At 39.6% G+C, this 16029-nt stretch overlaps 1 long non-coding RNA gene across 2 annotated transcripts in view; it reads left to right on the forward strand.

The window, feature by feature from the left end:
• The window catches only part of LOC117872780, a 51624-nt gene extending 35925 nt beyond the window's left edge, over positions 1 to 15699 (forward strand). For both annotated transcript variants that reach the window (XR_004644597.1, XR_004644598.1), the window contains 3 exons: positions 13203 to 13283; positions 14844 to 14905; positions 15019 to 15699. This is a non-coding gene — a long non-coding RNA (uncharacterized LOC117872780). The remainder of the gene's footprint in view (positions 1 to 13202; positions 13284 to 14843; positions 14906 to 15018) is intronic.
• The last annotated feature ends 330 nt before the right edge of the window (positions 15700 to 16029 follow it).

Genomic DNA, 16029 nt, shown 5'->3' on the forward strand with positions numbered 1-16029 from the left:
TGAACTCAGTCAGATCTGCTGGATAAGAATGGTTGACACACACAGTACTGTGGCCCAGGGCCAGGTCCAAGAATGTGAGAATTGAAAAATTCAATCCCAAGAAAATAAAGATATTAAGTCTTACATCAGAGGAGGCTCTTAGAGAGCAGAAAAGAGACAAAGGTGTAGCTCCACTGTCAGTGTGACAACCAGCAAAAGTACTTTTTTGCTAGTATAACTATGTCTACTTTTGGAGGTTTTTTTCCTAGTATAGCTACTCTCACAAAACTTTGAATGTAGACAAGGCCTAAGATACTGGGCGCTCAATTTGTGGCTATTATGATTAGTAAATCTGTATTTTGTTCCATAACAAAGAACTCTAGATAGTACATGATATTGAAAATGTATTAAGAGAAAATGTGTGGGTTTTGTCTGTACTTTGTGTTGAAGTATGTGTTCATTTTTGAAGATTTAAGGAAACCAAGTTAAGGCAGAGAGTGGTTTGAGTTATTTCAAATGGTTAATTAGCCTGTTCCCCCGTTGCTGTATTACGGATACCTCATTGGTGCGTTTGCAGACTTGACACAGTTTACGGTTTCTTATATGCCTGTGACAGGATGATTAAACCCAGTAATTTGACGGATTGCAACTTAACTTTAAACAGAATTTGGGTGATAGAAATAAGATTTTGAATAGAAACCATTTGTATTTTCTCATAAGATTTTTTTTTAAGTCACTTGCTTTCAAAGGAGCAAAATGAATATTGTAGCTTTAACTGGTATTTCCCTCTTAGATTAAAGCAGATGAAAAACTAAGTTAGGCAGAGTCTGCATGGCTCTTCCAGGAAAGTGCTGTGTAGGGGCATGTGAAGGCTTCTGCTGCCCTTACATGGCCCAGTTCTTGCACTACTGCTCTGTCCCTCCTATGACCCAGGGTGTGCAAAGTGCCCACCCACAGAAAGGGAGAGACAGGGCCATGGCTCCACACCAGCCTGCAGTGCAGCACCAGCATACAGGAGAAACAGGCTTGTACTCCATAAAGAAATGTAGCAGAAGTGCTTTCCTGCCTACTGAGAAATTCAAGGAGTGATTCCCAATATTGTCCCGGGACAGCATGGGTCTACATTACTTGTAACTGTGCCCTGCATCTAACAGAAGGAATCTAGCTCCTAATGACTACAGTTTTAAGTACTGCTGACTAAATAGATTCTAAATCATTACCAGTATAATCTCCTGTAAACTCAGATCAGTGTCTTTACACGTAAAGCTAAGTGACACTGACAATATACATCAGCAGGACGCCTGAAAAAATTGATAGCAACACAGAGGTTTCACATACAGTCAATAGATCTAAATCCACATTCTCAAATTGTTTAATTAAAATTTCATTTGGTCTGGGAATTAACCTTTTTCCTGTGTCACTGTTTTACAGTGGAATGTAAGTGCGAAGAATGTTATGGGTGATATCTTCCCTGTAATTATTCTGAGTTCTAAGATGAAGTGCAACTCCCCATGTTCCCCCTCCAAAAGTGCTTTATTTCAGGGTTACTCTCCAGAAACAGAAGCTATGATTTATTTGTACAGGTTTGGCTATTGTTCTGATAATAGAGGGAAAGTAATGCTTGTGCGTTAAAAATGTGGTTTTGGTAGAGTTTTGCAAAGGAAACACTGAGGAAAAGGCTCTATTTGTGAAGAATTTATTCCATTGTGGTCAATACAAAGGTGTTAAAAAATACAACAGGACACTACAAAAGGTGAATGTGGCCTAGTTTTCATAAGCGTTGAACACTCACAGGACACACTACCTTCAGTGAGAGTTATAGCCTTAGGCTGACTCACCGCCCTGGCCACTTGGTAAGCAACCCAACAAGGAGCAAATTAAGGAAATAATCGGTTAAGACTGAATGATTAATCAAGTAACAAGGCTTGTTAACAGAGCCAGGCATTGGTCCTAGTGAACAAGAATTCAGACTCAAGAAAAAAGTTTCTAACCCATTTCCATGTGAACATAGCCTGGAAACTGTAGATTGACATAGCATAACATAACATAACATAAACTGCTCTCTAGGGTTGAAGAAACATCCAGTTGGGTTCCATTTCTGCAGCAGGAGGCTAGAGTGGCCTGATTGACAGACAGACGCATATGCCCGTGCGCGCGCATGCGTACACACACACACACACACACACAATGTAAGTTTTCACCACACAAGCACACTTCCTATTTAAAATTACACATTCCCCCCCCCCCAACCCCAATATTATTTAGGTTACAAAGTCAAACACTTGAAGGTAAAGAAATTTCAGATTTACAGTTGCCCACACACTCTCAATTGTGCTGCTATGTGCATTCATCCTGTGCACTGAATAAGACAAGGATCCTGTAGAAAATAAGAGTATGTGATTATGTATCTAAAACATTATTGCAACTACAACTGGGAAAAATTTTTTTGGACAAAACAGTGTTGCCAAAAGACGCAGATTCAAGTGAAATAAAATATTTTGCAATGGTGTGTTGATTTGTCAAATAATTTTGATAAGTTTTTTCCCCCAAAAAATCAAAATGTTTTTTCCCCCCCTAAATTTCATTCATTAAAAAAAAAAAAAGCCCTGAAAAATACCTTAAATCAAACAGAATGTTTAATTAATCCCCAAACTGTATTTTTCTTTGACTTGTTGGTTCAAAGTGTTAAAAACATTTTGCTTCACTTTGACCCAGCATTTTTGGTATAGGCAACTAACCAAAAAGCCATTATTTGTAGAGCTCTAATCATAATAAATATGTGTAAGCAGAACAAGGTAAGGCTGCACAGGCAACTATAAATCTGGCATTTCCTTAGAAGGCAATGGGCTGCTGGGGTCCAATGCTGGACGCAAGGGAGCCTACTCCTGCTCTTGTTCCAACACTGGGCATACCCCTCTTCTCCCTACACAATAGCAGCTCTGGTAGCTCCCAGATAGTCTCAGTACAGCGCCTGCTTCTACTCTGGTGGTGGCATGAGCCCAGCACTTTGGAATATTTGTGAGTAATGTATATTATATTGTCCAGTTTCCAAAATTTTGTTGAGGAACAGAAATGAGACAAGGACAAATGGCAATTTAAACCCTTTTATAGCTTAGTGTGATGGGATCCCCAGGGTACAGCCTAGATCTGTCGGACGGCTGTGCCCCCTTAACTTTCCACCCTGTGTTGTCCCTCACGACACTTTGCCATTGACAAACAGCAACCCCTTCCAGGCACTGTTATCAGTCAGCCATCAGCATGCAGAGACACACCCAGGTAAATTGCATGAATGCTCTCAAAGTCACGCATAAACTATACACAGGAAAACAGCAGCAAATCTCCCAAGTTCCCCCTCTCCCCCGAAATATACTGCCATACACTGTTCAAGACCTTCTCTAACAGTGCAAGCTCAATAATTAGTTCAATCCTTCATCAAAGGATAGGGGACATGCACCAGCCTTTGTAATCCGAGCAGATTCCCAAAGCACTTTAGACAAAAATCACTGGAAAGGATAAAACATTGAAATAAGTTTATTAACTACAGAAAGATAGATTTGAAGTGATTATAAGTATTAGATACAGAGGTCAAAGTTGGTTACATAAGAAATAAAAATAGATTCACAGTCCAAATTCGAACTTTAACAGACTAACCAAGATTTGAATCAAACAGCTTTTCTCACCGCACTGGATATTCCTGGCAGTTTATACACAGACTGAATTACCTCTCAGCCTGGAACCAAACTCCCCCGTACAAAGTCTTTGTCTTCCAAATGATTTTCAAGGGGTTGACATGGGGGATGTGAGAGGCCAAGTGGTGATGTCATCAACCCTCATTTATACTTCTTCTACAGGTGCTAGAAAGATTCTTGCTGCGATGCGGGGGTTAGGCAGCCCCCATTGTGTACGTGCCCATTCTGAAGAGTCTCTGGGAGAGGGGATTCTTCTTGACGGGCCATAAACATGTCCATCTGGTCCTGATTTAAATATGTCTTGTTATTTGCTCTTTTGTTACCGCTGAAAAACACCCAGAGCTAGCCTCCCACTTACCACATATATCAGAAACATACAAATCGCAATACTTTATAACTTCGTATAAAATGATAGTATGTAGAATGCAACAGGAATTGAATGTTCAACAGATCAAGATTTCTTAAATGATACCTCACAAGCCACGCATTGTAAAAAAACATATCATAATCATACCACAGTGGTGAATATGGGGGTTCAAGTGCTATTTTGAGGTACAGAGTGTCACACTGAGCAAAAGCTAAATGGAATTTCAGTGAAGAAAAGACAGTACTGTAGTCTGAGGGCATTTCACCAAGTATCCAAGTAGACCTTTGAACAAAGGAGGTGACAGCTTTTTAAAGAACAGCTATAAGGAATCCTTTATAATGGAAAGTGTTCAGCAACCTAAATAAGAGTTGCTACTGCAGCAATCTGCATGGAACTTGGAAGGGGACCTAGTAGTATCACTGATGTAAAGCCAGCAGCCCATAGCATTTGCTAGCAGATCCTTGGCAGACACCGGAAGGGGACATGCTCAGGTAGAAAAAGAGCTACTGGCTGTGCTCTTTAGAATGGAATGATTCCATCAGGTGGATGTACAGATGAAGAAGCCACTGCTGAATACACCCAAGTGATTCCAATGCATGTTATTGAGATTCCAGCACCATAATATAAAGATAAGTTACTGCCCAGGAAAGTCAATGCTGGTGGCAGAACCATTGAGCAGGGCATTCCTTATAGAGTACAACACAGATGACTCTGTGGAGCAGGAGATAGTTTCTATCAACAAGCAACAATAGTTTCATATCTTTGATGGGTGGCTTCAGGCAACCTAGCAAAGTACAAAACAGGTAGGGGTGCTAAAGGCAGTACAACAATTCATAGTCCAAGGTTGGCCAGATCTCAAGGAGCAATTGCCAAAGAATGTTAACCCCCTACATCCTGCATGGAACTTGCAGGAAGGAGCACAGGTTGCAGGAGGGAAGAGTTTGAAGGAGGCACCAGAAAGCCAGTGCATTTGAATATGGCTAAAATGCCAGCTGCAGTTATGCCATCTCTCTAAATTGTTTTCTTAATGAGATCCAATTTAATTTTACAAGCATGGAGTCCTTTCATGTTGTTACAGTACATGAAACAGCTCCCAGCTCCTCCTACATTGAGTCAGTCAGTTAAGTTGGGATGTATCTCTCCCCGCCCCCCCTCCTCCCAAAAAAACACCACACACACACACACACACACACACACACACCAAAAAAACCATCACTAACCCTCCCTATAATCCTTAAAGTGGCCCTGAGGACAGTAGTGTCATCAGAGTACATAGGACTTATATAGCTGTTGGGAGGTTGAGAAATTAATTCACAGCCCCTCTCAAAAATGTGAAGAGTTGTCAAAAGTTTTAGCCCTCTGTGAACCTACCATTGGTATAGCAGCTTCTGCAACATCACCTTTTCTGCATCTTGCAGCCGTACTATTAAGAGAAGGGGGCACACCTCACAGTCTTCAAATCCATCAATCCTTGCAAATGGCCAATTGCAAATTATTGCTGGCCATTAGCAAATTCCTCTCAACTTTGAGTGGAGAAGGAAATTAATGGGACAAAGGAGAATAAGTAATACAGAAGAGTTATAGTATGCTACATCTGCTCAGGGGTGCAACCAGAATTTTCCTTAGGAGGGGGCCCATGGAAAACTCCCCTCTCCAGTAGGGCTCCCGCCCCAGGGCGAAGAAGTCAGCGGGGTACTGGTCACAGCTCAGAATGACTCACAGAGGGCACAACCAGCCACAGACAGGTCTGCAGCACTGCAGCCGGGGAAAGATACATTGGATCATGCTGACCCCGGTCTCAGGAATGGCTGGGAGAGGAGGTGGTGGCTGCTGGGTCTCTGCTCAGAGCCAGCCAAGGGGGCTGGGACCACCGTGCCATTCCTCCCCCCCCCCACACACACACACATCCGCTTTATGCTCCTGAATCTGCTTACAAGGTCATTTTATGTTTCAACTTTGATTAATCTTTATTCATAGGGACATTGAGTGCCACAAAAATCTATACTTAATATACCGTAGAAATATAACTGTTGACCCCAAAAAAGTTATCTTCATCAAGCTATTCCTGTTTGTGACTTGATTAATGTAACACTGTGAAGCTTGTTTAACCCATTTTTTTTGTCTACTCAAAATTTATTAATTTGCAAAGCATTGCTCGTTCACTATATTTAAATCAGATGTAGAGCATTTTCTTATTACTAGGAATAACATTAGATTTGCTCACTATTTTCTTTGCAAAACATAGGACCAGATCCTGAAAACTCTCTCACAAAAGTAATCCCATAGCAGGAAATCACCAAAGTAGAAGTGAAAGGCATAGTGTTACATTATAGAAGCATTAAGTGATCATTCTGTAAGGTTAAGGAGCCATTTCAAGACTGAAAACAGAGCTCTGATCTAGGCTGCAATATGCATTATATTCTTATGCACATTCCAGCCCTCCTAGCTTGACAGACTTCCACCTGAAACTGGAACTTGACTACCACAAACTTCTTTTTAGAAAGTCATGTTTGGACAAGAGATTGTTATCCCGAAAGTCACCCAATTAGACTAGGCAAATATAGCAAACAAAAAGAAAAAAGTCCATGAATATTCACTCAAACCATGATGTTTGCTTTCTGCAAAGATTCATGATACTGAATTTTATTAGCATGAATGTTAGTGGAAATGAGGTTTCGAGACTGCATGTCTGAGTATGACGGAAACATACAGAGGCAGGACGGTCCAACTATAGGGCACTGGAAAAGGTCTACCCCTGCTGTATGTGTAATCTTAGGTAAATCAATTCACCTCGTGCATCTGTTTCCCCTCTCACTATTTATCTGTATGTAGCACAATGAGGCCTTGGTTTAGGTCCTTAGTTGCTAGTGCAATACAGATGATTAATAGCTATACATATATACAAATATGCACACCGGAAGTCTTTATGCACTCATTCTGACAGAGAACCAGGAACAATACCACGTGACAATTAACCAGCGCAGCTGAACTAATGACTGCTAACAGATATCTTAATCAAGACCAAAAGGTTAAAGAGAAATACCACAAAAAAAGATAAATGTAAAGAAATTTCAAATGATATGTTGTGCAAAGAGTAGATAAATTCATTGGAAAAAATATTTTCTTTGCAAATTAGTCACTTGGCTCCATTCTAATTGTTATACCATAGAAATAAAGTTTTTTCCCTTATAAACATAGCTTTATAACAGAAGCCAAGAATTAGCCTGTGTGGCCTTATACACTAGTTAAATACTCCCCAATATGGAGACAGGTTTTCCCAATCAACCCTGGTTAAACAATTTTCCCTTCCTTGATTTTAATATTAACCTCTGAAGAAGGTTACTTTAGAAACAAGAGACCAAAACATTTTGTACTATGTGCTTCTTGGATCTGGTTGTCCTTTCAGCTGCCTGCTGAACAGACTTCAAGCTAAACCTTCCCAAAGGCTGTTCCAGAGCTACATATTTGTCACCATGTCTTAAATAGTTGACATTATGCATACAATTTGTATTAAACAAGAATAACTTTCAAATTAATTAAACAGTTGACAGAAAGCCTGTTAGTCACTGCTATCATTCCCAGCATTTTACATTGAATAACAGATAAGTTAAATACCTGATTAGCTTTGAAGTTAATTGGTTTTTAATAGAGCAACTGCAGCAAAAGAGTTGCAGACACTGAGGTGCATGCCAATCATAGTACGTGCGCTGTCTGTTTCTCACTAGTAAGGAGTGGCACACGCATACACTCTTTAGAGACTTTGAAAACTGAAAAATAGTAACTAGACTTCAAATAAAATAGAATTCTTGGCTAGACAGAGTGACATAAAAAACTATATCTTTCTTCATACATCTCCTGGCCCCAATCCTACATGGGAATCTTAGGAAAAACCACTACAAAGTTTCTTTAACCACACTGGGACTATACACAAATGCAAGGTCTTTACTAGATTATTCTGATGCAAAAGATTGCCCATATAAGATTGCAACCCTGGGAAATACAGTAAAAATCACTGATACTCATGTGAAAATATAACTTCACAGTAAAAAGAAAGAACACACAACAGATACTCACCACGAGAAGGGAAGGAGATGCAGCCACTCATTACAAAATGGCTGTTTTAGAGCTGCAGATGCTTGGTTCTACCAAATCTAAAGGGCTAGCCCCAGAAAGGCATGCTGGGGAAAAAGTCTTACAGAAGGAGATTGTATTATTTCTGGAGGAGGGGATACTTTGGAGTTATTCCTAGCATCATTGTTAGTTTTGTAGTAGTAGTTGGAGATCCTAAGTAAGTATTGGTACCCCACTGCTCTAAGTACACATAATTAAAAGTCCCTGCCTCAAAGGTATTAAAATGACTCATTTCAATAAATAAATTTCTTTTAAAAATTCCTTCACAAGCAGGAGATAGTTCACATTTCAGCACTTCTAATGGGACAGATTATTGCCAATATTGAAGAAAATATATGGCTCAGAATATTGGTAGTGGAACACAAAGTCTTTTGGTTTTGGAGAGGAGTATGGAGGATAAAAGGTAATTACAATCTATTCAGGACCTGGAACCAACAGTTCTGCACACTATAGCCAAATATTCTACTCTTTTCTACCATAGTTTATATAATTCCCCAGGCACTTTTCCAACTTCTGTTCTCCTGATGTAGTTTCCACATGCTTCCTCTTTTTTCTCCCCTCTTCTCTTTATAATTTTCTTCCCCTCTCCCTCTGTCTTATTTCTCCCTTCTACCTTTTTTCTCCTCTGTCTTTATTTGTTTATTCTCTTTGTTTTGGTTTCACTCCTGTTTTTTTTCCCTCCTGATTCCTCCTCTTCCTAATCATTTGCTGATCAATAGCTTTTGTGAAAAGAGTGAAATTCTGCCTAAATTATTCATCTTCAGAAAATCCAAAAGATAAAATAAACCAAAAGTCTTTTAACAGAAAAGTCAAGACCTCTCGCCTTTATTGGTCCCAGCCTGCCTGGTTCAGTTTCTGCATTCAGTGAAATTTAACAGAAATAAAGAGCAAGATTCACAGGGGACTTAACCTTGTAAATCCAACATTTAGGCACCATTGGCATTCACAAACCACCTGCTCATCTGTCACCTAACCCTGTAGGTATTTAAATGTGTGTCTAATTCTGGACACCTCTTAAGCCCTAATGGGATTCTAAATGTTCCCCAGTCTATCTTGCCTGTTGAACCCAATCTGGTAGTTGTGCTCAAAACATGTCTAAAGCCACATAAAGGATGGAGAAAGAAGAGCTGGTGCCCCTTTCCACCCCCAAGCCACAGTGATTAAAAGCACTCACTCAAGATTTAGGAGACCCAGGTTCAAATTCCCAGTCTGCCTGAGTTAGGACAAGGACCTGAATCCAGGTTGATCCACCTCCCAGATGAGTGCCCTAGCTTCAGTAGGAGCAACTACAAGCAGAATTAACCTGCTGCTTAGGGAGAAACTTAAATTCAAGCACCTGCTTCACTGAATATTAATTTACAGTAGAACCTCAGAGTTACAAACACCTCAGGAATGGAGATTGTTTGTAACTCTGAACAAAACATGAAGGTTGTTCTTTCAAAAGTTTACAACTGAACATTGACTTAATGTAGTTTTGAAACTTTACTATGCAGAAGAAATATGCTGCTTTTTATCTCTTAATTTAAATAAAACAAGCACAGCAACAGTTTCCTTACCTTGTCAAATCTTTTTTTAAACTTTCACTGTGTATTTTTAGTAGTTTACATTTAACACAGTACTGTACTGTATTTGCTTTTTTTGTCTCTGCTGCTGCCTGATTGCATACTTCCAGTTCCAAATGAATGTGTGGTTGACCGGTCAGTTCGTAACTCTGAGGTGCTACAGTTTCAACAGGAGAGATTGAGAGCACCCCCTCCACTCCACAATAGCCTAGTGGTTTAGCTGGTCATTTAGGAGGGGTACAATCTGAGTACAAGTTCCTGCTCCAGAGTGGGGATTCAAACTTGGGTCTCCTATCTTCTAGCCAAGTGCCCCAAATATTGGGTTAGAGGTTATAAGAGGACACACATACACTGCGCTGGCTCTGAAAAACTTTCCCCAAAACTATTGGCCAAATTGATGGATAACTTCAGGTCAATCAAAACTGCATTTTTCACTAAACAAATTAAACTATTTTTCCAAAACATTTTGCCCAGCTCTAGTTGTGATGCCTAAATTCCTGTTGTGAATCTAGATTAAAGTAGTCTCCTGTGTTTTAAAATTCAATACATATTGCTTCTACAAGCTGTCTGTACCAAAAAGCAATACATATATATATATATATGTAACTTTCCTAGTCTTTCCCTTTCATTTTGATTCAAGGAACATCTAATGCTAGTTGAAGTTAATTAACCTTCAATTATATGTTCACATGTTCCACCTGCAAATGCCTAAAACATCTAGCTGGTCCAATTAAAGTGTTTTTTCCCCCCTGGGAGATGGTAGACAAGCAGCCTTTCCACTAAGGAAGTAATCCCTAAACTGCCAAGGTTTGTTCTCTTTCACTGAGGTACATTTCATTGAATGTCTTTACCAGGAGATTTCAAATTACTTCAGTGGAAGAGACTTGATAAACACTGCGTACCACATTTTCAAGATTTAATGCAAGGTTGCTAATAATAATAATAATAATAATAAAATAATTAGAAATTTAGTAACATTATGCAGTTCAATAGAGCCTTTCATCCGAAGCCCTCAAACATTAATTAGCCTTCCAACTCTTCTGTGAATACAGTTTTATTTTTCCAGCTTTGCAAACAGGTAAACAGAGGAACAGAAAGTTTATTTGACTTACCAAATGACCCAGAGCAAGTCAGTAACAGAACCAACTGCAGAAGCAGGATCTTCTGACTCCAATCTTTTCGCTTTAATCACTAGGCTACACTGCTTTACTTTTAGATTACCAACAAAAATGTACATATATTTTGATAAACCCACAGGATGCCTGATCAGATATTTTACCTGCTTACTGGAGCAGCTGCAATTCACAAACCCCAACTATCAGTGCTTGGGTATGTCAATTCCAGCTGCCCCAGTAAGCAGATAAAATATCTGATCTGGCACTCTGTGAGTTTTTGTTGGTACTCTAAACTTTTGCCACTTTGCAATATGCAAAAAGCATCAAACTGAAGGGAAATGCTCCATACATGATGATAAACTGACAGAGTTCATGGAACCAATCTCTATTGCTACCCATCTGATTTGGAACACTCCCACTTTTAAGATCTCCCACCTTCCTCCAATTCAACCTTGTCTTCCTATCCACTAAAGCAAACTATAACTGATTAGAATTTTTTGTTCAAATTAGGTAACATAAAACCAACATGACAACCACAAACATTTTTTTTTTAGGTAACGGTGTTGGAAGTCAAGTAGTCACAATTACATTTCAAGGTTAATACTCTACTAAGATGAATGAGAGAAATTACCTTTTTTGAGTTATATTTCTGTCAGCCTAGCTATAGACACAAAACCACAACAATTCAACCAGTAGATTCAACAAGTGGACTGTTCAAAGGTAGCCAGGCCTAGAAAAGTAATCTCTTATACCAAATATTTAGATTCCAGAAAACACTGCAGGACTCTCTTGGAACCTTAATTCCACTGGCTCTCTGGTTATACCAAGTCGAGAAGGTGCATACATGTGTAAAGACTAAGGCCCTGATCCTGCAAAGACCTTATGAATAATGTAGTTTTTCTGAATATTGCAAATCCAAATGCACAAACCTACGAGAGAGAGAAAAGTTATTATAACTCCAGATGAGTGGAGACTGTTCATTGATTCATCGAAGATGAGTCTTAAAGCTGTTTTACTGCATAATGGCAATGTTTTGCCATCAATTCCAGTTGGTCATGCAGTCCATATGAAGGAAACCTATGACAACATGAAACAACTTTTGAGGTGCATAAACTATGACCAACATCAGTGGCAGCTTTGTGGCGATTTGAAGGTTGTTGCTCTCTTGCTTGGTCTGCAGACTGGATACACAAAGTACTGCTGTTTTCTCTGCGAATGGGATAGTCGTGCAAGAGATTCCCACTACATCAAGAAAGATTGGCCACTCCAACAGTCATTGGAGCCTGGGAGGAAAAGTGTTCAGCATCCACCACTTGTTGAATCACAGAAGATTTTGTTACCACCCTTACACATCAAGCTGGATCTGATGAAGAACTTTGTCAAGGCCATTGACAAAACACGAGCAGCTTTCAAGTACCTCCGTGGAAAATTTCCAAGGTTAAGTGAAGCTAAGATAAAGGAAGGTGTCTTTGTTGGTCCTCAGATTCATGAACTTCTTCGAGATGATGCATTTGACCATGCACTGCGTGACAAGGAAAAGACGGCATGGAAAGCCTTCCAGTTAGTGGCAATACATTTTCTCGGAAACAACAAGGCAGACAACTACAGGTTGTTGGTGGAAAACCTCCTCAAGGCATACAAAAGCCTTGGTTGCCACATGTCACTAAAGATACATTTTTTGCACTCTCATCTATATTTTTTTCCACCGAACTGCGGAGCAGTGAGCGACGAGCACAGCGAGCGATTTCACCAGGACATTGCAACAATGGAGAAACGCTATCAGGGCAAATGGAGCCCATCAATGCTTGCAGACTATTGCTGGACAGTGACAAGAGATGCTCCATTTAATGAATACAAGAGACAAGCCAAGAAGTGTTGAGTAGACACTGAATAGGACTAAACTATGTACAGAATAGTTTTTTGCCTTTTGTTTCATACTAAATTTTATTTATATAACCCTTTTGCTGATTTTTAAAGTGTTACATAAACAGGACAGGTGAAATATTATCATGTAAAGAAACCATAAACACATGAAAAGACCTACGTTTACAATTTACGATTAAAACTCTACTATCTACACAATATACATAGACATAAAATGTAAAAACTTAAATACCCTAGAAACAGTAGCCATTCAGTTGTTTTAATTGTCATATTTGAATTCAGCACATCAAAATACATAATAAATAGCACATTTTATCTCTGAAGCAGACGACTTCTCAAAAATTGTAGACCAGTGTTATAAGAGATCAGGTAGCAACAATTATAGTTAAGGTTGCTAAACACTTTCTTTTAAGAGCCAGGTTTCAGATACTTATAATATGAAATAGTTTTACCATATATAATTTTGTGACTTTAGGTGTGATCTCAGGAACTTCCAGGGCTAGAAACAGTTGCTGTGTGTCCCACTGGAAAGCAGAGGAATCTTTCTGTTCCAATGGTAAAAAGCTCTTATTTCTAGTCTTTTGGGGTTCCAAGGGGTAAGAAAAAGATTTTTTGTGGCAGGCTGCTTTTATTAAGAAGTGAAAGGTGTTTGAAGCTGCTCAGAGGTTTGGAATATTAGAAGTTGTTCTGATGTTTTGGATTTGAGGCCAGAGTGCAGGTGAGGCAGTTAATGGTCTACGAAAAATGCAATTTACCATTAGAATATCACATAACCAATAACCTCCCAGAGACTTGTGCTTTCAGATGAACCCAGAAAGTTAGGGATGCTGAGTCAGTTGCTTCATAAAGGCCTAAGCCTTGTCATCAGCCTGGAAAGGTAGAGATGTCACAAAAGACTGTTCCTTGACATCATCTCACAAACTACAGGCATGTGCCTTGGCATGTTAAAGCTGCTAAACCTGGTGAGTTCACAAAGTCCTGGGCTCTGACATCAGCCCAGTAAGCTACAGATGCAAAACTGGACACCTCATAGAAATCTGTGCTTTGAAATCATCCCAGCAAGCTTAAGATGATGAGCCAAAAACTGCATAAAGGCTGTTAGACCAGGAGGCTAGACCTCTGAGAGTCTCCCGCCTTGGCATCAGACCTGTCACCTAGAGTATCTGAGCCTATGACCTAACAGATGCCTGACTCTTGACATCAGCCCAGTAAGCTAGAAATGCTGAGTCATTGAACCCACTGTAACTTGTCATTTGACATCAGACAAGCTTAGTAGAACTGTGATAGACTCCCACACCTTGATATCAGCCCAACCAAAGAGAGGTGCTAAGCTAAGAACTTCAGAGAGTCTTGTGCTTTGATATGACAACAGCAAGGTAGAGTTATTTAGACAGTAAACCGACAAAGGCCTGTGTCTTCATAACGATCAGCAAAATTAAGGTGCTGACCCAGAGAGTACATTACTTTATTATTTTTCAAAAAATACTATGTTCAGTTTTACCCTGGAAAACATATTTATTTATTTATAGTTTTTTTAGAACATGGTGAATGTTTTTTTCTTCACCTCACCAAATTTCTCCCTTTCTGGTCTTGGCGGGAGCACAGCTATCCCAAACGTCTGTCCCTTCTACCTTTTCGCTGGGTGATGAAATGAAGACTTATGAGGAAGAATGTAACCTGGGAGCAGGAGTAGGAGCTAGTGCCTGGCTGTGGCATATAAGTGACTCCAAACCATTCTGCCAGTAGATGGAGCAACACTGCCTCTGATGGGAGAAGAATTTCCACACTGTGACTCCACTATATCATTGCTTTCTTTTATCAGAAGACCTACTGCTTTTCTGGCTTCCCTTCCCAGGAGAAGATCTGATGTCTCTAACTTGCCCTCCTCTCCAGGGAAAAAATGGAGATTCTGTCACCAACTTTCCCATTCTTAGGCAGGGAAAAGAGAATGGCCCTGTCAGTTCTCTCTCCCCTCCTGGCACTTCATTATATGTGGGAGTGTGTTGGGGTTGTGCACACACAATTTTGTTTGGCAGCCTGTTGGTCTGCTTGAAGTTATGGGCTTCTTCAGGTACATTTAACTCCTTGTCCTCTTTTCCATGTCCCATTACTCAAGATGATAGAATATGACCACCTCATGGCCTCAACACCTAAGATGATATAAAACCACCAGAATTGGTAAACTCCTTTTCCTATTTTGACTTTTTTAACGATACTGATAGCCACCACATTATGTGGTGTGTTCATGTACACCACAAAACTTGTCACAAAACTCTGTCCTTCTCTTTCAGAAATGCTCCTGATGGTCAATCCGCAGAACATGTTGTGTGCTTTAAACAAGAAAGGGTGAAAGATTAATCGTTTTATTCAGGGAGAGCTGAAGGAGCCATTAGAGATGGCAAGTCCATGCCTTATTTTGGAATTTTTTTCTTCTGCCCTAATTATATTCCAGACTTTAATTCTCCACTCACTTTAATTAAGTTAGACTCAAACATTAGAGAAGGTAACAAACATAAAATAAAACAAGGAACATTCCTGCCAAGTAGCCTTTTTCTAGTTCTTAGAAATTTATTTCATGCATTATTTCCATAGATACATGAATTTGTCCAGGATTTGACATAAAAATGCTATTAGAATCTCTTTTTTCCCCAAGTACTGTAAACATATGTCTTTGGTCTTTCCAGCATATTAATATTTTACATCTACTGATGACTGCATTTTGTACATATATTTTATTTCTAATATTTCTCCTTAATGCTCTGTGTATAAGGACAAAACTATGCAGGCATAAATTGTAGCTATGAGGCAGCATTTATATTCATTAGTGCTAGACAGTCTTTTCTAATAAATGTGTTCTTGGAAGCTAGTTTAACCATGTTTGGTTAATGCACTTCTCAAATGTAGGACATCTGTTTTTGAGTCCCAGTCTATTCACAACTCTCCATTTCAGAGCTGACTAGATTTGCTAGGGAGGCAATCTTTGAGATTGGGATAGAGAAGGAGATGGTAGTCAGAATCAGAGAGGCTGAGGAGTTCCTAGACAACCAGATTCAGGAAACGCTAGTACCCCATGTTCAAGGAAGAATGGAGCTGGCCACAAAGGAATCAGTGAGAGAAGAAGTCAGAGAGGAGGTCTCACAGTTCATAACTGCCAGAGGCAAGAGATTCACAGCAGCAATCTATGTGACTGGAGACGGATGAGGGTAGGCAGACTGTAAGCCCTAGAGGGAAGAGAAAAAAGAAGAATTCTATGTATCTAGAAGTTTCTAATCGATACCAGGCCTGCAACATGGAAACTATGG

The sequence above is a fragment of the Trachemys scripta genome, chromosome 2 (assembly GCF_013100865.1).
Source record: "Trachemys scripta elegans isolate TJP31775 chromosome 2, CAS_Tse_1.0, whole genome shotgun sequence".
Taxonomy (NCBI): Eukaryota; Metazoa; Chordata; order Testudines; family Emydidae; genus Trachemys; species Trachemys scripta.